Consider the following 20,612-nt stretch of genomic DNA (forward strand, 5'->3'; position numbering starts at 1 on the left):
GGGTCGGGCCCACTGGGAGATGCATTAAACATTATTTACAGGGATGCCAATAGCAGGAGGTGGCCAGAAAGCAGCCTGACTCCATTTGTTTGCAGATACCATGTCCCTGGTGGCTTTGTGTTCTCTGTCTGGATTGACCCCCTTTTTAAGATGGAAATTCCAGGAAGGCCATCCCCATTGCCAGCCAAGTTCTGGGAATTGTGCTGCTGAGACAGACCAGCAGCTGCTTCTGCTTGGCTCAGCGTATCCCTGCTCTGATCCCTGCCAGTCTTACACCTTAACATCATGTCATCCCTGTGAAACTGGATCAAATGTTTGTTCCTAAAGTAGATTCCCCAAGGTGTCAGCTGGAGAGAGGAGTGCCAGGACAGGATTCTTGTTGATGCCAGGGGAAATCCAGAGCAATCCTGCTGCAGGCAGTGAGGGTGGTGAGAGCATGAGTAGAACAGACCTGGTTTCTTCCTCGCCATCCCATGGTGCAGCTGAGTTACCCCTTTCTGCAAAGTGTTAAATGTTCCTTAGCACCTACCTCTGATCTGCACTAGTTCCTTCATAATGAACCCTGTGCCCATGAATAAATGGTTCTGGAAAGGATTTTTTGCTATCCTTAAGCTGTGCTGCTTTGATGGCTGCTGTGCACAGTTCAGCCCTAACATTGATCTTGTAAGCCATGCTTTTCCCTCTGTCTGTTCTCCAAATTTAATTACTAGTGGTGCCTGGAGCACTCCTAAGTGGCAGCAAGTGCAGAGGGCAGTGTGCTGATGATATACAGCCCCATGAGACCCATGTGGCTGTGTGGGTGCTGCAGGGGAGAGCAAGGGAGCCCTAGTGCTGCTGCCAAGGACGCTCTGGCTGGCAGCTTGACCTGAATTTAGCTAATGCTTCAACCTCCTTAGGGTGATTAAAGCTGATGGATATTTCCAGGTCACCACACAAGAGAATAAGGTGCTGAGTGCACCCTTAGAGGAAGTTCCTCTTCTACGAGCATGAAGAAACCTTGAAAGGCCTTTAAGACAAGGCATAGATGTGCTTTGAATCCTGCAAGGTTTAAAGCTCATTTAAGCCCCTGGTGTCCTATGTTTGTGCTCACTATAAAGAGGCTAAGCCCCCCACCTCCAGAGTGATTCTGGACATACCATGCTGGGACCATTCATTCAGCCACTCTTGGAAGGCAAAGATTAATTCAAAGTAGTGGAAAACCTTTTATGTCTCTTGGGTCTGATCTGGCAGTGTCTGATCTGCAGACAAAAATAACAGAGTTCTTAGCACCTGACAGGATCTGTCCTGTTTTCTGGAGCAGGCAGGGGAAAGGACAAGCTACCATTTTCCCTCCTCCTCTCTGGCCAGCCCAGGCTCACTCAGTGCAGAAGGGCTGGCTGGCACTAGCAGGAGCAAGGCATCACCTTGCCCTTGTTTGTCCAAGGTGGTACTGGGAAAGCAATGGCTGGAGCGATTCAGAAAAGAAAATGAGAGACTGAGATAAGTGCAGAGCTGTAGCAGATGATTCACAAAGGCATATTGAGGAGATTGTGCCCCTCCAGCAAGGAAACTGAGGCAAGGAGAGGAGGAGGAACTTACTCCAGATTGTAGTAGGACGGCAGAAGAGCCAGGAGATGATCCTAGGTGATGCTTTTCACTGCCAGGACTCACTGGATGTTGGTAACCTGAAAACTTGATTAAATAGTCATGACACGGGTCTTAAGATCTAACTAGACATTTGCCCCATCACCATTTCATTCTGCACAGCTCTGTGGTCAGGGTGGCTGGTGCTTTCTCCATGTTCTGTGGAGTGAAAGAGGCTTAGAGGTGGGGCCCAGCCTTCCCTAAAGTGCTTACAACACCCTGATCTCCTCAAGCATCTGTGGAGACAATAAATCAGTAGCAGATGTGTACATCCATCTCCATGTAGGCAGCATCCTCCTCGGGATTAGAGAATATTCATAAAATTATAGGGGTAAGAAAACGGGTGAGTTTATCTGAGCAAATGCGAAGGTGGGGCTGACAGCCCTGCTGGGAATCAGTGCTCCGAGGCAGATGCTCATAGCAATAAAAAGCAAGGTCTCACCTGTCTGGCGCTGTTCTGGGAGCAGATGCTCACCCTGAGTTAATTCATCCCACATCTCTGCCTGTCTTCTTTCTCTGATGACTCCTCTGTTTCCCAGACCATCTCTTGGGCCCTGTCATCTTCCTGAGCAAGGTTCAGCCTTCTCCGTGGTAGCTGCTCATGCCTAAGGTGCTCACAGAGTCTGGACTAAAAGCAGCTGGAGATTGTCTCGGGGAGAATTTCTCATGGAGAGGAAGCTAGGGAGTTAAAATGCTTCATACGAAACTGTCAGTTTTGATGTTTTTAAACAGTAGAACACAGTAGACCAGCCTTACTTGGAAGAGAATGCTCCACTTTTCCATTTCAAAACAATCTTGCTGCAATTAAAAAGAAAAGTACATGAGTTCTCAGTTACAGCACGCTGCAATGGAATATTTCTGTTAACTGCTCACTCCTTTATTTCTAGTAAATCCTGTTTTGAGGGTTACATTCTGAAAAATTGATAGTAATGTTTCAGGATAGGGGTCATTCTGAAACTGTGCAGTCTCCTACAAAATGGAGCGGGTCCTGTCCTGACCAGAAGCTCTCTCCCTGCCAGCCCAGGGCAGTCGCAGAAGGGCACTGCTCCCCAGTGCTGAAGCACTGTGATATATGCACAGAGTTGATGTTGCTGCTCTTTGCCTTCAGTGGAGCTGCTGAGTGAGTTCAAGGCTCCCCATGGCTGTGGACACTCAGGGAGAGAGTCTCTGCTCACAACAGCCCTGTCAAAATCAGCTTTGGAGCGAGGAGGAACAGAGCTGACGTGATTTGCAAAGATCAGTGTCAGAGGAAGGAATAGATCCAGGTCTCTTCGCTCTGTTTGTTTCCTTATGTTGTGGTGCCTCTTGAGGTGCTGGGTTCACGTGGGGTCTGTACGGACAACTGGGGCATCAGGTTTGGCCACTGACCTCAGCAATTCCAAAGGCTGCAGATACTGAAAGGGGATCAGTGGCTGAGGCAGGCTGTGTTTCTCAGTCCCTGCTGGATCTGAAACTATGCCAGAGCAAAGGCAGCCTGAGAAATATCCCCAAGGAGAAGACGTGTGGCAGGCTTACAGAGTTACTGGGACCACTGATACGGTAGTCTGGATGCAATCGTCTCTGGAGACCCCTGGCTTTGTCTCCACTGGAGCAAACTGGGATGTTGCTTTATGTCACAGCACCTAATTCTTTTAGCTTGTCCTGCACTGAATTTTCTTACCAGAGCAGCCTACCCTCCTGCAAGGTTATAAAAGGCTTTTTATTTAACCCTGTGACATGCATAAATCCTCCCACACTGTCCACTGAGGAAGCTGTGCTGATTGATTTGCAGCCAGGCAGGACAAATTCACAGTCTCTTGGTTACTTCTTCTGAAATCACTCCTCACCCCAGATAGCACACAAGCCATAGTTCACAGGTTTTTCAAAGGCCTCTGCTAACTGCTCTGCCCTGGCTTAGTACCCAGGGTCCCAGAGCTAAAAGTCTTTCAAGGCCTCTCTCCATCCTGAGGACGTAGTTGTTTGGCTGTTTGGCTTTCTCCCCTCCGCTCCTCCTGTGGGCAACTGCTGGAGGGGAGGGGAGGGTGATGGCCGGGACCAGAGGCAGAGCAACAAGCAGATGAGCAGAAATGTTTGCAGGGGGAAGCAGAAGGGAACAAATGGGAGGGAGGATGGTTCAAAAGCCAAGGGGAGAAGAGGTGTGAGTACCCCAAGGAGGGAGGGAGGGAGGGAGGGCACTGCCGTTTCACCACGTCATGTGCAGACCTTAGAGTGTCGGTTCTCAGAGTGATGTAGCACAATTCCTGATGTAACGTACGTGTGTTACTTTTGTAAGTCGTCTCCTACCCTCACTATTTTCAGTGTTCCTTGATTTTTGGAGACTGTTGTAAATAAAAGATTTTGACATTCGCACGTTTGGATCCCTCACTCATCACCATGTCACTGTTGCATGTAAATGTAGTACTGGCCAGAGTGGCACTGACAGGTTATGTGTTGTGTGTGTAAGGGATGAGGCCACAGCACCAGTTCCAACGTGCACAAGGTTGTCTGCTCCTGCTGCTGAAATCAGGCCCCTTGAAGCCAACTTACCACATCCAGAAAAGCTGACAGTCTGGAAAAGCCAGCTCAGGATCCCACGCAGGTCTGCAAGAGGGCTAGCTTGAGCGGGAGCTTTAGAGCTTTTTGTGGAGGCCTTTTACTCCTCCATTCCATACTGTGCTTCTTCCAGTGCATGAAGGTTGCACTTCTGAGCTGACTCCACGAGAAGGGGATTCATCTGCCTGCTCCTGCGGCACCACAGTTTCTCACAACACACAATGCCTGACATGAACTTCTGGTCAAGGTTTTGTTTCTGTCCTGTGCTGCAGCAGCAAAGTGCTACTCTGCACCTCCCAGGACCCCACTGAACCGATGCACGCAGAGGCCAGCAGCAGGATAGGAGGAGGACCCAGGCATTTACCTCTCTTTGCAGCCCTGCTGAGTGAGGTTTGCTCCCCGCACCCTCTCATTTGGGGTTCCTCACACTGCACCCAGCTACGACGCTGCTGGGAAAGACAGCACTGACAGCACATTGCAGCAAAAACCTCCTGTGTTTTCAAGCCCTCACTTCTCCAGATGAGGCCAAAGTTACGGTGAAACCCCTGTTGTAATAAATACCAGGAAGGCTCAAGGTCACAGTCTGACTACTAAGAAAAAAATGCAGTATCCGCAGGAAAGAGGAATGTGGTCCCTTTAATGACAAGTTGGGGATTCCAGGTAGGGGAGGGTTTATGCTAAAGCCTGCTGCTGGGAAATTGCCAAGCAAGGCTGGAAGGGGGTTGGTTTTGGCTACAAATTCAGCCCCTTGCCCCAAGAGCAGGCGCAATGGGTGCTCCCTTGCACACTGGTGGGGAGCGATGTGCAGACTGTGGACCACAGAGGAAGCACGTGTAACACTTTGCAGGGCTGTGGGACCACCTGGCAGTGGTAAGTGCCCAGGGCTGCCAGAAGTGGAGATGGGGGCAAAGCGAAGGGGTGCCCTGGAGTACGGCAGCTGCAGACTCAGGCAGAGATGGGCAGGGTTTCCACAGCTCTTCAGAAAACGGCTGGTGGGCTGAGAAAGGGTTTGGGACAGGGGAAGGGGCTCAGAGGATGAATTACATGGAGCGACAGCTGCTCACTATTCATTTCAAGCTGGCAGAGGCAGGAAGGAATTGTGTCTGTCTGTGGGAGCCTGTCCATGCAGGGCTGCTGGCTCAGCCTCTGGGCTAACAGATGATGGTCCACGCTCTGAAATCTGCTGCCTGTGATTTGGCAGAGCCCCATCTCTTCTTCCAGGTGAGTGAGTCTGGTGTGAAGTCTTCATTACGCACAGCAAATTCCCTCTGGTCTTCTGTCAAGCTGAGGCACAGCAAGGTCTCCATTGCCTCCCTGGTGCCCCACCAGCATTTAGGGGCTCTGCCTGTGTACCCCAGGGTGCTGCAGCAGGTGCACCCTGTACCCCTTCTCCCACAGGCTCCTTCCCACCCTGAAACCAAACCCCAAGCCCCAATTCTGTGGCTTTGAAAGGGAGAAGCCACCTTCTCTCTGAAAAACTGCGTGTCAGAGCCTGCCCTTTCCACTTACGCAGGATGCTGTCGCTGTGCCTCTGTCCCTGCGTCACTCGCCTGTCCCCGGGAGACTTTTTGGGGAGCCGGAGAGATGGGGCTGGGCTCGTTAGTGCCCCTTATTTCGGTGGGGGGAAGCTGCTAAAACGGCTGAAGCTCCCGGCGGGGGGGGTGCAGGGGGACGGCATGAGCCCTCCCGCCGTTGCACGAGGCCGTGGCACGAGGCGTTTGCACGAGGCCGCGGCACGAGCCGCCGGTGCGGGCGGGCCCAGGTGCAGCCGTTACCTCATCAGGGCGCCGTTAAGAGGCAGCTGCGGGGGGGCGCTGAGGGGAGCCGGCTGCATCCGCCACGGGGGACGGACGGACAGACGCGCACGCCACGGCCCCGGGTGAGTGGTTCCCTGTGGGGCGGTGGGGGCCGCGGTCGCGCTGAGTCAGCGCTGGGGGAGGCAAGCGGGGGTCCGTCCTCTCAGGCCCCCGCCGTGCCGAGCTGCGGGGTGGCCTCGGCTCTGGGTGCTGCCCTGGGGCCCTTTACGAGGGGGCTTCAGCCCCCGGCGCCGGCCGCTGCCCGCTGCGGGAGCGGGGTCGGGGCGGCAGCCCGGCTCTCCCCGCCTCAGAGCAGGGCAGGTCCTGCTCCCCGTCCCGTTCTCTCTGCTCTGTCGTTAATGCCGTCCCCCGTCCCTCCTCCCCTCTGCTGCAGGTGGCTTAGCACAGAAATAGGGAGCTTTTAAACCGTGCACTCGTCTGACTCAGCCACGCTGATGAAAACAAGGGTCTTCTGGTTTTTTAATTTGTTTTTTTTCCACACAGTCTTGAGCATGGTTTTTGCTCCTTGGTGTTTTTCTCCCCCATACTGTGTTTGCTGTCTCTAAGCACCCTACCCCGTAGACGGTGCCTATGGAGGCATTACCCTGTGTTGAACGGGGCTGGGACTTGGCCCATGGCTGGTTTCTGCACAGCCCCATGAGGCTCATTATCCATTTCTGAGTAGCTCAGGAACAGTCTTCTCCCTCTGCTGATTGACACAAAGGTCAGTCAAAGAGGATGACTCACTCTCTTCCCTTCCCTGGTAATTTGTCACCCTGCAGATGACACATTTTAGTGGCTCCTCAAGCAGTGAACAGAGCTCTGGCAGACCTGTGAGGAGCTGTGCGACTGGGATGTTCTTTTTTTATCCTCTTGGCTGTTTATTCAGCTATTATGTGCTCCCCAAGGCCTGAGGATGGTGATGAGCAAAAGCTGGAGAGGCTGGGTGCCAGGCTTTCCTTCGCTGTAAGCCAGCGCAGGAGCTGAAGTGAGCCCAAAACAGTGGGAACTTGGAAGGTGTGTGGATCATGTTTCTCTGAGTGTTGGCCCACAGTGCCTATTTCTTGTTGCCTTTTTTTTTTTCCTCTCAAGTTAGAGCAAGTTTTATTGCCCCAGGAGCTCAGCATGAAAACATGTTTCAGACTTCTGCATACAACAAGCAGTAGGAAGGGCCGGGGAGCTTGGTGGCACCTTGATGGCTGTTTTGGGAGAAAAGCAGTGAAGGAGCCTGGACAGGAATAAGGCCTGAAGTGCATTGGACTAGGGTGAGAAAGGTTGCCAAAGATTTGGTTTCAAACCCAGATTTGAAGCAGAGAAGCCGTTTTGCCAGGTGGGGTTGTGCATGTGTCAGTCTGGGGGGATGGATTAATCTGCCAGTGAAGTGCAGCCATGGCTGAGCTGAAAGGCAGCAGCTGGTAAACAGCACTGTAAACAACCGCTTGTGATGGGAAGTGGAGGAGGTTGAATTAAATTACAAATAGGTTGTGATTTAAGCAGGCAGTAGAAGTGTCCTCCATCTTAAACATGAAAGGTTCTGCTTCTGGAAAAGGACATTGTGAGGTGACAATAAGGGCTACTGAGGGGTATGGACTAGCCAAGAGGGGATATGTCTGAGAGGAAGGGTTGTGGTGCTGCTTTGGGTAGCTGATCTGATAGCGTGTGGGCAGGGAGGCTGGGTCATGTCCTCTTCCAGTGGAAGAAGTGGCAGTCTCAGAGTCCCCAGAGTGAGGGTGGGTGTGAGGACATCCAGTCGCTGAAAGGGTGAGCTGAAATGTGGCACTGAGAGCCTTGTGGCTCAGCTGGTTTTGGCAGGAAGGCAAGCAGCTCTTGCTACCTCATAACTGCTTTACTTTAATGCTTGTTAGCTTATGTTCTGTGTTAGGCTCATCATAGCTACATGTGTGGGCACTGATACTTCATTCCCCATCACCAAAGAGCTCTGCAGCCTTGTCAGAGCACTGCAGGTGATGGGTGTTGGGTGATTAAGAAGTTCCCACATGAAATGAGGTGATCTGAGATTATTTCCCAAACCAGACTGAACCCAGAGAGTGCAGATGCAGAAGGGATGGAACCCTTTGCAGCCTGGGGCAGGGCAAACTCAGGGTGAGCTTTTAAAAGAGCTGTGCGGAGGTGCTTTTTTTTTTTCTTAAACTTTAATGACCTTTTCAATTAAATCTCTTGGTGCTGAGTGAGAAGTGCAAGGTGACTGCAAGGGAAGGTTGCATGTCTGCACTAGGACTTCTAATCCTTTCTAGCTGGTGGCCTCTGTCCTGCTGAGCTTCCTAGGGCTCTGTTGTGTTGGACAGAGGCATATGGAGATGCAACAGGGACTTGGGTGTTCTCTCTTGAACCCATTCCCAAACTCATCGGCTGGCTTGTGCAGGCTCCTGGGAGCCTTTCCCAAGATGTAATGGCCTGGGCTTCCCATGAGCTTTTTGCAGACTAACAAAGGACTTGGGAAAACAAGCAAGTGAGCTGATCAAGCAGTCAGTGCATAAGCTAATTGCCCACAAATGGCTGAGTCTGGACCAAAGTTGGTTGTCTCAGCATTGAGCACTGCCTGTGAGAACAGCCCCAGGCTGTGGGGAGTGATGAGAGCCACCAGCAGTCCCTTGGTGGCATTCAAGAGCATGGTGAGTTTGCTGCTGCCTGCCATAGCTGTTCTGCTTTGCTTCAAGGAGTTTGTGTTTGATAGACAATACAGTTTTGTCACTAGAGGGTGAGCAGTGGTGGTTCATCTCCTTGAGTGTCACCTGGGCTTGTGGTTGTTTCCTGAACGAGATGCAGCCCAAGAGCACTGAAGGATCTGCTGCCTGTGGGATTTTCTTTCCAGCTCGCTCTTTGGAGAGGAGGAAGTTTCTGGCAAGAGAAACTCCTTAAGCTGCAAGGCTGCTCAAGGGAAGGTAGTGGTGAGGTGCTGCTTTGGTCATGTCTGCTGCCTATACCTGTTCTATCTTTAGACTCAGTCTATGCCCTCTGGCATGGTGACACAGTGCTGCCTGCAGACAGCTGAAACAGTTTGGGGATCTGACTGAATTCTGTGAAAACTAGACCAGCTTTTTACTTTTCCTGCAAGTGCTATTGAGCTAGCCACTGTATGCTCTTTGGGGGTAAACTGCTCCTGATGACAGTTTCTCAGGCTGGCTGCGGAGGGGTGGTAGGCTGATTTTTAATTTTTTTTTTTTTTACCATTGCAGTTGTCTTGAGGGTTCTAGTTTGTCAGAGACATAGGTGTGAATGAGCAGCAGACCTGTCCCCTGCCCCTGGTGTTCATGTACCTCTCAAAGGAGCTGCTATAAGGGAGCCAAAGGGTAAACCCAGGCTGTTGTGAATGCCTGGAATGACAGTGATGATAAATCATGAAATCTTGCCAGTGCTTTGTCTGTATGTCTTTAAGCTTTATTTTTCCTGATGTAAAAATGGAAGTGACATCTGTGTCTAATGTGTGAGGCTGTGACCTCAGTGAAATCCACTGATGGATGCTGCCAGAAGGCTCTCATGCATCATCTAAGGCTGCTCTGCAGAGGCTCTGCCCTTGCTGAGCCAGCTGTTGTGCAGGCACCCTCACCATGTCCCAGGGCTCTTGCCGGTAGCTGGGAATGCAGGAAGGCTGCTGTTTCCTTGGGGCCTGGCTTACACTGGCCACAGTCGAGCTTGTGTAGGGAGAGAAAGCATGCTCTGAACTGCCCCAGTGTGTGTTTAGGCATCTGATATGGTGACAGATAATCTCTGACCCCCCAGTATGCAGTTATCAATTTCTAGCTGCTGCCAGAGGCTCAGTTTTGCTGGACCTTTGCTGCTTTGGAGCTTTAGGGCTGAGCAGTCTGTGCAGCTGGTAATAAGCCTGAGATAAGAGCATGCCTCTAACCCTGGAAAGCACAGAGGGCACCAGCTCAGAGACACCCAACTAAGCATTAATTCTGGCCTCCGCAGGTTATCATCGTGTGCTACCGGAGAAGTCCACCAGTGCTCTCCAGAAAGCCTTCTCTCTGCTGTCTGATCTGCTGAGGCCATTTCTAATAAAGATAACTACAGAAAAGCAGATTCAGCTCCCTCCCGATGCATGGAGACAAGTAAGTTTTTCCTCCAGCACTGCTGCTCTGACCCCATTCCTGCTGAGCCAAGAAAGCTGCCTTATATTACTGGCTCTGATAACAAACCATCGCTGCCCACCTAGCAGTTGGCTTTTGGGGGCACTCTGCAATGGTAGCTGTGCTGTGGCAGCTCCCAGTAGGGTTAACTGGGTGCCGGGGTGGGAAGATACATGGGACAGAGCTGGACGGCTCAGCAGGCAGAGCCATGCTCCCTGCGCTGTGTTTGAAGGGGGTCGGTGGTTGGCAGCACTGGACCAGAGCTGCTGAAGGAGCCTGTCTGGGGAAGGCTGGCGGTGACCAGCTGTTAACCTCGCATGCGCTCAGCAGCCTGCAATCCCATTTATTAACACTTAAAATTTGCTGTCTCTGCTCCAAATGGAGTGTTTACAGCATTGACATGAACAGCTGTCCCAGTCAGCCAGATCATAACAAATGGGAGCTCTGGCTGGAGTGTTATTTTGCTGCAAGGGGGCAATACATCTTATTACTAAACAATGAAGCTTGTGATGGATGGTGACGAGTCTCTTTGCTGTCTTGCTTGATGATCACACTGAAAAATAAACATAAAACTGAGGATGTTCCCAGGGATCTAGGCAAGGCCTCACATGTCTACCTGGGAAGAGACAGCCTTGAGGTTCTCTGGTGCCTTAACTGCAAGAGCCTTTGCATCAGGCTATTGGTTATGCTGCCTCCTCTCCAGAAGGGATGAGCTGGGAGGGATGTGGTGGTTGGGGGAGAAAATTTGGGGAGAGAGAGGAGGAGGTGCTGGTCAGAAACATGGGGTGTAGCAAGAGCTGAAGACAACTGGTCTCTTCCCTGGGAATGCTGCAGAGCTCTTGTCCTTGGTAATGCTGCCTGTTGTCTCATAAGGCAGTATAGATCGAGCTGTGTCATTTTGATCCAGCCTGAAGCAGGGCTGTGTTACTGGGGGAGCTGATGGCTTGAAGGTGGGGGGAAGTGGGGACAAGGCTCTCCAGAGGGCCATGGAGGAAAATGATGGTTACTGGGTCCAGGCCCTCCTGAGGGCCAGGCACGTCATCCTGCTGCTTCAAGTGACTTGCATGGAGGACTGTAAGCCATAGTGCCTCTGAGCAGAGAGCTGGAAAAATGATGTGCTCATTTAATGCCAGCACAAAATTGGAGGAATTGCGTTCAATGGAAAGGAGGTGAGCTAGTCTGATCAGCCACCTCTGCTTCTGTGCAGCTGCAGCAGCAAAGCTCAACCCCATGCAGATACGTTACCTACAACTTAGTTGCTGCAGAGATACCAATGGACTCTTGGACCGAGCTCCGCAAGAGCTGCAGAGGAGTGCTAGCTGGCTAAAGATGGTGTGTGACTCGCTAATCTCATACACATACCTTCACCCACGCACCCTTCCCCTAGTGCTGTTTCTAAGAGCAGCCAGCACAAGGACTGCTGGGTTTTCTTATCTGCTCTCCCCTACCGTAAGGGTGTTTTCTTTTAAATGGGAACTATGAAATGATCAGAGCAGGTGGTGCTGTGATTTCACACCAGAATAAATATATTCAGAGCACAAGTGGGGCAAGTAGGGCAATTCCCATTCCCCATGGGAACTGGCGTCTCCTCTATTTGGGCTGTACGGGTGGCAGTGCAGATGCAGCATAATGGGGCTGACAGCAATGAGGACTGGCATGGGGTGACACGGATAGTGTTGGGAAACCAATTAAAGCTCATTTAAAATATTAATATATCAGCAGGCAGGAATTCTTCTTACTGGATTTGTTTCACTAGGGGATCAGGGAATAGGGCCAGCATTCATCTGGCAGCTTTTGTTTCAGCACACTTGCATTCATCACCTGACCTGGCGGGGCATTGCTGGGATCTGCTAGAGGAGAGCAGCAGAGGGGCTTGGCATATCCCCAGGGAATGGTATTCCCAGCATTGCACTCTTGCAGCAGGAGCTGTGGCAATGAATGGCGGTGGAGGGATGAGCTCTCGGTTGGGAGCCATGAAAGCAAACAACAAAGCAGCTCTGTTTTGGTGTGTGTGTTTGTGGAGTAGATGAAGGAGGGGGGGAAGCTTTTAAAAATCGCAGTCCTCTTTTTTTCCCAACAAGTTATCCCGGTATATATTTATATTTAGTATCTATTTAGCAGAGAAGAGGGGAGGGCTGTCTGGGAAGGGGGTTTGCTGAGAGGGGGTGGGTTTGTAATTCAGATAGACTCAAAGACAGACTTAAATAGAGTATTAATGGAAGAGGGAAGCTTTGAGATTGCAGCTTTCTATTTTGGCAAAAACCAAGCTTTCTGTGTGTGCCGGCTGCTGCTCGAGCGCAGGGGTGGTTGGTCCCTGCATGGAGGAGCTTTCATTTATGTGCACACAAGCACTCCTGAGAGTCTTCATGCTGGTAGGGGGGGATTTTTGGATCAGGTCCTAAAAAGATCCGGGAGAGAAAAGAGGGAGTGGAGCTGGCTTACTCCATGCCTTGTGTGTGTGCGCCATGGTGGAACGAGCAGTATTGCTGCCAGCTTTGGGGCTCACTTGCCTTTCTCCAGGCATAGCTGAAAGCAGCCTGGCCTGGTGATCTGCAAGCTGCTGCTGGGCACTTGATCCGGGAAAGACCTCGTGGCTTTGTCTTTCCCCCAGGTGGAAACTGGGGCTTTGAAGCACTGCTGAGCAGTGCCTCTCCCTGCTGCCTGGCTGTCTCCCAGGCTGGCTCTGCTGAGCTCCTGTTGCCTTGCTCCTGTGCTGTCTTTTCCTTTAAATTGTACTGAAATTGAAGAATCCAGTGCTGAAGGATTTGCTGGACATCAGACTGCAGCCGAAATCATTGTGCTCCCTTTTTTATTCCTGTCAAGGTCATGGTGCACTTGGAAATTTTATTTCTGACTGTTCAGAAAAGGTGAGTGCTGGGACTAAGAAACTCATCTGCAATAGATCTGTGCCCAGTGACTGTCTGGGAGCAGGCTGCAGTTTCCTCAGGTGCATTTGCTCCTTAGGTCAGTCAAACCCTGATTTCTTTATGCTTGTATTTTTGTTGGTAGATATCAATATTTGGAAATTACAGTCATGTTGCCTAGTTACCATGGGGTAGAGAAATTGCATGGACTTGATTTCTGTGGGTGGCTGTGGATGGATGTGCAAGCAATTCCCAAGCAGCTGCCTCGGGTAGGAGGGAAATTCAGGACCTGGAGTATTGCATGAGAGATCAAGGATACAGAACGATCCAACTGGAGTGAGAGACTGAAATAGGAGTTAGTTGACTAGATACTTAACTTTGTGGACCTGGGTACATGACACTACAAGAAAATAATGTGAAGAAGATCTCTGCACTCCCACACTAGAAGTAGATAGGAAAAGTTATTTTCTAATACCTCCATATCAGCAAAGAAATCACAACCTGGTCCCTGGACGCAGACTTTGACAATCATTTCCTGCTAATGCTTTGGCCAGCGAGTCTGTCGCTCAAATATTTGCTGAGAGGTGAGGTTCTTAGCTCAGTCTGTGCCTGGCTGAGTCCTTGCCAAGGAGGCACAAGGATGATGGGAGAGGTGACCTGGGCTGGTGTTGGTTTCTGCACTCAGAGGAATTTTGCCTCTGAAAAATGCAAATGTGGTTGGAACCAATTTTGTTCAAGAATGTGAACAGACACTCAAAGGACCTTTTTTCACTCTCCCCATGACTTCTCCTTCTCTAATTGCTAGGATGAATGCATAAACCCTTATACTGAAGTGTTCACAAGAGTGGGTTTACTCATTTTACTCTTTTTCTTGGCATAAAAGACGTCTTATTAAGCGGGTTTTAATGTTTGCTCACCAAGAGACATGGATTATAAAGCTTTAGAAATAACTTGCATCTGGAAAAGCCAATTAATAAAACAAAAATTCTGATGTCATTTTCTCATAAATTAACAATTTATAGATAATTTACAGTGCTCATGTCATTAGGCAAATGGACTTTAAATTGATTTCAAATTAGTGGGTTAATGATTTCCCACAGGTATCATTTCAATGGGCAGCATATGCATGGTGTTTTTTCAATAAAGGGGTAGGTGTGCAGGAGCAAACTCACGCCTCCGTAGTTGAGGCAATAATTGGAGTGGTGGTCACATTCAAGTGCAGTATTGATCTGCAAAAAAAGTGCTGACTGTCTCCATCACTGTGGCAAAGAGGAGGTAGGAAAGGACTCTGGGAAAGACTGCAGTCTTTGCATATTTCTTGTATAATAACTTTCTTTTGGTACACATTAACTCCAGGTGGTACATTAAGGTAGCTGATTGATTTGGTATTGTTAAATAACCTTGCAGTTCTTAGTACTGGAAAAAATATTCAGCCGAGTTCTAATTATATTTGTGAGGGAACAATATGTCCCCAAATTGATTAAAAGTGGGGCGATGATTGTGTGGAGTCTAAGACCAACCTGAGGGGGGAGGTGAAGTGCTCTCATTGCTGCTGTGATGGCCAGGCTGCGTGCTGCAAGCCTGGCCCGGGAGCCAGTCTCCAGCCTTGCCGCCGCTCTGGTGTCAGCTTCCATCTCTGTGTGACTTTTTCCCCTCGTTTTTCTGTCATTTTGTCCCACCTGCAAAGGTTGTAAATACTTCCAGGGACAGCCTGACTGGCTCGTGTATATTAGCACAGGGAGCTAAGGCTGGAGCCCTGAGGTGCTAGCAGAAGGTCAGCAGTCGATATCTTGGCTTGGTCAACTGTTAGTTGCCAGGAGGTCCAGGCTAGTGTCATGTTGGAGTTGCTCCAGATTCGCTCCACTGGCTTGGTTAGCATTTCTGTAGGCTTGCACTGGCATTAAGAAATTGATGATCTGGGCTTTTTGTGTCTCATCACCCTAATGCAAGAGGCATAAGAAATGCTAATGAATTCCTCCTCCGGGAGATGAGGAGCTATCGTCCCTACCCCATGGCTGAGTAACTGGGGCGGGGAGAGATGCCCGCCCAAGGTCGTGAGAGGGAAGAAGGGGCTTCCCATCCCGTTGATGTAGTGCTGCTTTCTGCAAGCCCTGTTTCACGTGGGTGTGTTTCACACTGTGAGGCTATTGAGGCAGGACAGCGCTGTACAGAGATTACGGTATAAATTGCAACACCCTGAGCAGTGCCCTGGGTGTTATTCAGTGCCACGGATGGGGAGGCTGAGTGCCGTGGAGGATTATGTTTTGAGCACAACGGACGGTAACTCATGAATTAAACGGCTGTGGAAATGGATTTTGTTGGCACTACATATTTGTGGAGCGCAGTCTCCCTGTGGCTGGCTGTTTACACAAACTCTATTGCTTCCAAGCTTTGTATTGCAAAATTAAATTCCTCCTGCATTAAAAATTTATGTTGGATGAAAAGATCAGTATATTGAAACTTGGTGAGAATATCCCCCTCCATGCACATATGCACCTCGTTTAGATGTACCTTTCCTATGAATGCCAGCTGATGATCCAAATCATGCGAGATAAGGTTTATAATTACCTTCTATAGGTGCTCTTTAGGAAGTGGAAAGGTGCCCTTAAATAGGGGGTGATCCCTATAAAGATGAAATTTATACCAACTGAGAAGTTGTTATTGCATCTCTTAGCATCACCTGTGCTTCCAGAGGTGTTGAAAAGAACCTACAGAAACAGATTTATGGGAAAGCATCTTTTCACAATATGTTATTTTGGATTCAAGGACACAAATTCTGTCATTTATTGCACAGAGCTACTTGTGTCAGTACACAATTCAGCTCGTAATTATAGACTTTCATCTTATTAGCATATGTAAGAGTTTATATAAGTTTTATCCAAACATTTTTTAATTCATTAGGTGTTCTTGTGTCTGCTGTGCCCTGGGGCTAAGAAACACTCTGCACTTGTTTTTTATGTAAATTAGACCTTAAAGACGCACATAAATCTGTAGACATGCTTCTACCATTTAAAAATGATGCCTTAAGATGCACACAATGAAGGGAATAAGGATTTAAAGCCCCATCTCTGTAGAATACACTTTATTTTCTATATATTGTGCAGGAAAGCAGATATAGCAGCATGTCTTGAGAGGAGTTCAGGGAAAGAAGGTGGAATGAGGAGTGGGAAATGAAAGGGCGAGCAGCAGCTTGAGGCAGAGACCCAAAACAGGGCAGGGATGGGAGGGTGGCAAGAGAGGAGAAGGCTGGAAAGACCTCAGGGTGAGGTCTTTGGCATCCCAGCAAATGTGGTCTTCCTGACATAGCCTCCATGAGTGCTGTATGTCTTGTGTGGGGCAGGAGGGATGCAGGACTCTAAGTGCAGGCTTAGTGCTGCTGCTGGAGAAGTCTGTTACAAGCAAGGAGCAATGATGCTGCCCTCAGGTGTGGAGGGAACCTCCCTGCAGAAAGGCATGTTGGTGCTGGCTGGCTGTAGTGGTGCTCCATGACTTGCTGGTGTTTCCTCTGGCCAGATGGGGCTTGGCCTCTTCTGTATGAAATTCCTTTTTCCCATTAAATTGCATGCTATTTATTTCTGCCTTCTTGGCTTTGGCTGCACACTATGAGTCCAGAGGAGCCGTGACCTGAAGGGACCATCTGTTTCTGTGGGTGCAGCCTGCTGGCAGGCAGGAGGGGTGGTGGGGGCCGGGGAGGAGGGCATCAGCTCCCATGTACTGCTGTTCCCCATACCTCCTTGCTGCCTTGATACTTTGAGGGGGAAAGAAACAAACAAAAACCAAGCCAGTAAAAAACCCCCTCCCATTACCCCGGGCAGCTGTAGTGGAGTCAGACTGATCATTTCTCCCTGCAGATGGAGGCTGGGAAGAATGACTTTTTTCATCCTTGCATTGGAAACCTTCCCTCGGTCACGGGAGTGACCTGGCAAGCAGTACCATTTTCTTCCAGCAGCTGCAGGGCCTTTTGCTGGTGCGGCAGACCATGTTTGTGGGGACCCAGCGGGCGGACCTGGGAGCACCTGGCTTCAGAAGGGCTTTGTCTGATAACAGACCTCAGATTTCTAGTGGTCAGAGCCTCAGTCATAGCCTTCAGAGACCCATAGAAAGACTTTGGGTCTAGACCCACAAAGGCGCTGAGGCTCCCAATTTAGGAACCCGAATGGGAGTTTGGTGCTTTTGCTGCTGGCAGCCTGTGAATGAAAGCCCCTGCCCTGCGGTGCTATCTGTAAGTATCTGTCACTCTCCACGCTTAGTGAGAGTGGGAGATACAACCTCTGATTAATGCCTCCAGGGAGCTTCTGCAATATTGTTTTGCAAGCAATTGTCATTTAACATTAAGGTAAATACCTTGCAGCTATGAACTAGAAAGCCTTTTTTCCCTTCCTTTTGAAAACAGCCTCTTGGCTTCACAAGCTCTCTGGCTAACATTAACACTGCCTCTTTCATCTGCCAGTGCTCTAGCTGGCCTGCTGGTACCCCAGCGCTGGCCCTGAGCAGCATGCAGTCGCCTGCACTGGCTTGGGTCGTGGGTAGAGCAGCTCACTGCTGTGATGGCGGGGGCGAATGGAAGGGAAACTTGGTGCTTCTGCCCTTTTTACCTCTTGTAGGAGGAGACTGCTGGTTAGTTGGCACAGGCTAGTGCTGAGTGGTTGGATATGTAAATAAGTTCACTTTCATTAGGGATCTTGGCTGGATGAAAACACCGTTAACTCCATCAAGGCTCATCTCTTTTAATACCTGTGTTTCCCCTGGAGACATCTAAGTTTCTAAGCTAATAATTTCTTATCAGACTCTGGTGACTTTTACTTAAGAAAGTAGCTTGATGAGGGCGACACCACTCCTGATGTTTTTTCCTTGATTTCTAAATGATGTGAAGCCTCCTGATTACTATTGCTTCCTTGAAATGCTTAGCTTCCACCTTTCCTTGGTCCTTGTTGCCTCATCTGGTTCTTGCTCATGTAACCCAAGCTGACTAATGTGGTAGCCAAAACTTACAACAAAATCCTTCCCACCACTCTCTGTATTGGAAATCAAATGTTTTTGGGGTGGTCACTGCATCATTGCAGGTGATAATGGTACCAGTGCATGCCCATGCCCCTGTGAAGGTGGTGGAAGTTTTCTCCTATGAAGGACAATAGTCTCCCCTCTTTCCAGCAACCCCCCAAAAAGCCAGCAGTGTGCCTTGTTCTGGCTCCTTCACAGCAATACAAACAATTACCATTGCGTGAAAGCCACGGCTGCCCGTGCTTTAACAGCATTGCAAATTACATTCATAAATTCAGAGTGCAGCTAATTGTTGTTTTATGGAGTAGATGTTCTTTAGGAAAAAAAAATTAATCTGTAAACACTCTGATGCCCTGCTGAGCAGAGGGCTATTTATCTTGGGTGAGGAATAGCCTTCCAAAGCGATGTAAGTGCGAGGTGGATCACAGACTTTTCAAGGGCATTCACGTTTCCCTGGTGTGGTTCTAGGCAAGTGGGATCTGCAAGAGGTTTTTTAATGTGGGGCTTCACCTGCTGCTAGAGCAATATGCCTTGTGATTACAGTGTTATTACTTGTTCTGGAAAACCCTCTGGCCTGGCTGAGATCAGGGCTCCCCTGTGCTGCCTGCTGCCCTTGTAAAGGGGAAGGATGCAGTTGGTTTGAAGGATTACACTCCAAGTGGATGTGACTGGCAGGGGACAGAGGTATAAACCTCATTGTGCAGGGGAAGCGAGATGCTGGGCAGAACTCTGCTTTGTTAATTTGCCAAGATACTGTTGCGTGGTATTTGTCACCATAAGGAGGTGCCATGAGAAGGTTTCTGCCCTTCATCTGTCTTGAGCCTGTCCTGAGGATTGATGGGAGAGCCAGGAATGAGCCGCTCTGGAGTCTTGGCCCAGAGCCCTGACCTGGAGTGGCCTCATCCTGCACCCAGGGAAATCAGTGGTGAAGCAACCCCCCTGTTTGCTTGGGAGGTGTCCAGGCTTCCGCTGGAATGACCCTAGTGGGCTTAAGCTCCCTTCCTTTGGACCCTGGCACTTGAAGGTCAGCCAAAATCTGCCACTTCTCATGACAACAGCCCCACCTTCAGAGGCTGCTCCCCTGTCCTGTTGGTACCACGCTCTGCGTGCAAATGTAGCCCTTTAAAAGGCTGCTTTGCTTCCCTAAGTGCTATCATTCTTCTGAGCCTTTCTCTCTTTATTCCTAATTGGATCTTCTGTACTCAATTGTCTTCATCTGTGGAAATGTTATGAGGGTGAGGTTTCAGCACTTTTTTCTTATGATAATTTATTGTATTTTAATTCTGGTTTCAGTGTGCAGTGACTTGGCAGGATGTGTGACTTGCAGGGAGGCAGAGAGTGGGAGGCTTTATAAATAAAAACCCTGCGTCTGTTCCATCTCCCTTCATGCCCAGGGGCTGATCTTCGTTACACCAGGGCAAATCTGGGAAGCTTTCCACTAAAATTTAGGGTGTCACCAGTGCGGTGCTGGTGTAGCAGAGATGAGAATCTGACTGCATGTGAATTGTCAAGGCTGTAGCTTTCAGCACTTTAAACAACGTATATGTATTTTAATAACTGCAGCCTTCACAGCAAGTGCAGTTTCTGCTGAATGTGCAGAATGTAAACCTGCATTATAATAGCTGGAAAGGTTGTTTGTGGTAGATCTTGATATACTGTTTGGACTGGGCTTTGCTTTGCTCCAGGAGGCTCCAGTGAGGCTTTGGAAGGGAATGATGTGCTAATTGAGAATTCAGCAAATAACAGCTTTTAAAGGGTCCTTGTCTAGTAAGGTGAGAGACACCTCTAAAAACACACTTTCACTGGTTAGAAGCACATAAGAGAACGTCCTTATGGGCTGAACGGGACACTTTAATTACAGGTAATAACAATGCTTCGAGCTTTGCAAATGCTCTATATAATCAAAATGCTTTTGGCCCTTCCTTGTAGTGCTGAGGTGAAGCAAGTAAGGACAAGGAAGTTTGTTCTGTGGTTTTCCCCTTCAGTGCATGGAGAGGGCTAGTGGGAGCTGTACTGAAAGCACTGTCTCTTGCCCAAGTCCAGCTCCTGAAAAGGACTTGGACACTGTGAGGAGCTTTGGTGTAAATGCTGAGGTTGGCATATGTCTAGTGCTGCAGTGAGTGTTGCCGGACAGCCGGTCTGAGTTTGGATACTGTGCGAAGTGAGGCCTGGTGGGAATCGGACCTTGAAGCACATAGCCTGCTTTCTTGGGCTCTGTTTCAGCTGGGGTGACTCCTATTGTAACACTACTCTTCTAAAGGGGAAAAACTTTGTAGCCTGTTCAAAGTGAGCAAAAGCATTTGAAATGTAAGGTTGAGCCACGCTTTCATGTAAACAGTGTGCCTTTTCCCTTCAGTGGTGTGGAGGCTTGTATGGAGTGCACCTTTAGCTGGCAGCCCTGGAAGAGCTAGTGGTGATCTCTTCTAGGAGGGGGAGAGGAAAGGTCTCCCTGGGAGGTGTAGTGCTGTCACACTGCTGCTGCTGGAGTCTGATCCTGCTTCAAGAGGAACAGATGCAAAAGGCATGAGAACAATAGCAGAGCACAGGAGTGGCTCGCTCTGAGTGTGGACTTGGCTGGCGGCTCTGCTGCTGGAGGACCTGGGGCCTCACCTCCTGTCTGATGAGCTGAGCTGGAGCACCTCATCTCTGCTGCTGAATCAAGGGTTGCTCTGTTATGGGGTGAAGGAGGCAAAGGCTTCAATCAG

At 49.6% G+C, this 20,612-nt stretch overlaps 1 protein-coding gene across 2 annotated transcripts in view; it reads left to right on the forward strand.

Moving 5' to 3' along the window:
* Positions 1-6,018: 6,018 nt before the first annotated feature.
* Positions 6,019-20,612, forward strand: part of LOC127024651 (F-box only protein 6-like) — a 63,001-nt gene continuing 48,407 nt past the window's right edge. For both annotated transcript variants that reach the window (XM_050909248.1, XM_050909247.1), the window contains exons 1-2: positions 6,019-6,034; positions 9,885-10,024. The gene's annotated coding sequence lies outside the window, so the exon portion shown is untranslated. The remainder of the gene's footprint in view (positions 6,035-9,884; positions 10,025-20,612) is intronic.

Source organism: Gymnogyps californianus, chromosome 21, assembly GCF_018139145.2.
Source record: "Gymnogyps californianus isolate 813 chromosome 21, ASM1813914v2, whole genome shotgun sequence".
NCBI classification, from domain to species: Eukaryota; Metazoa; Chordata; class Aves; order Accipitriformes; family Cathartidae; genus Gymnogyps; species Gymnogyps californianus.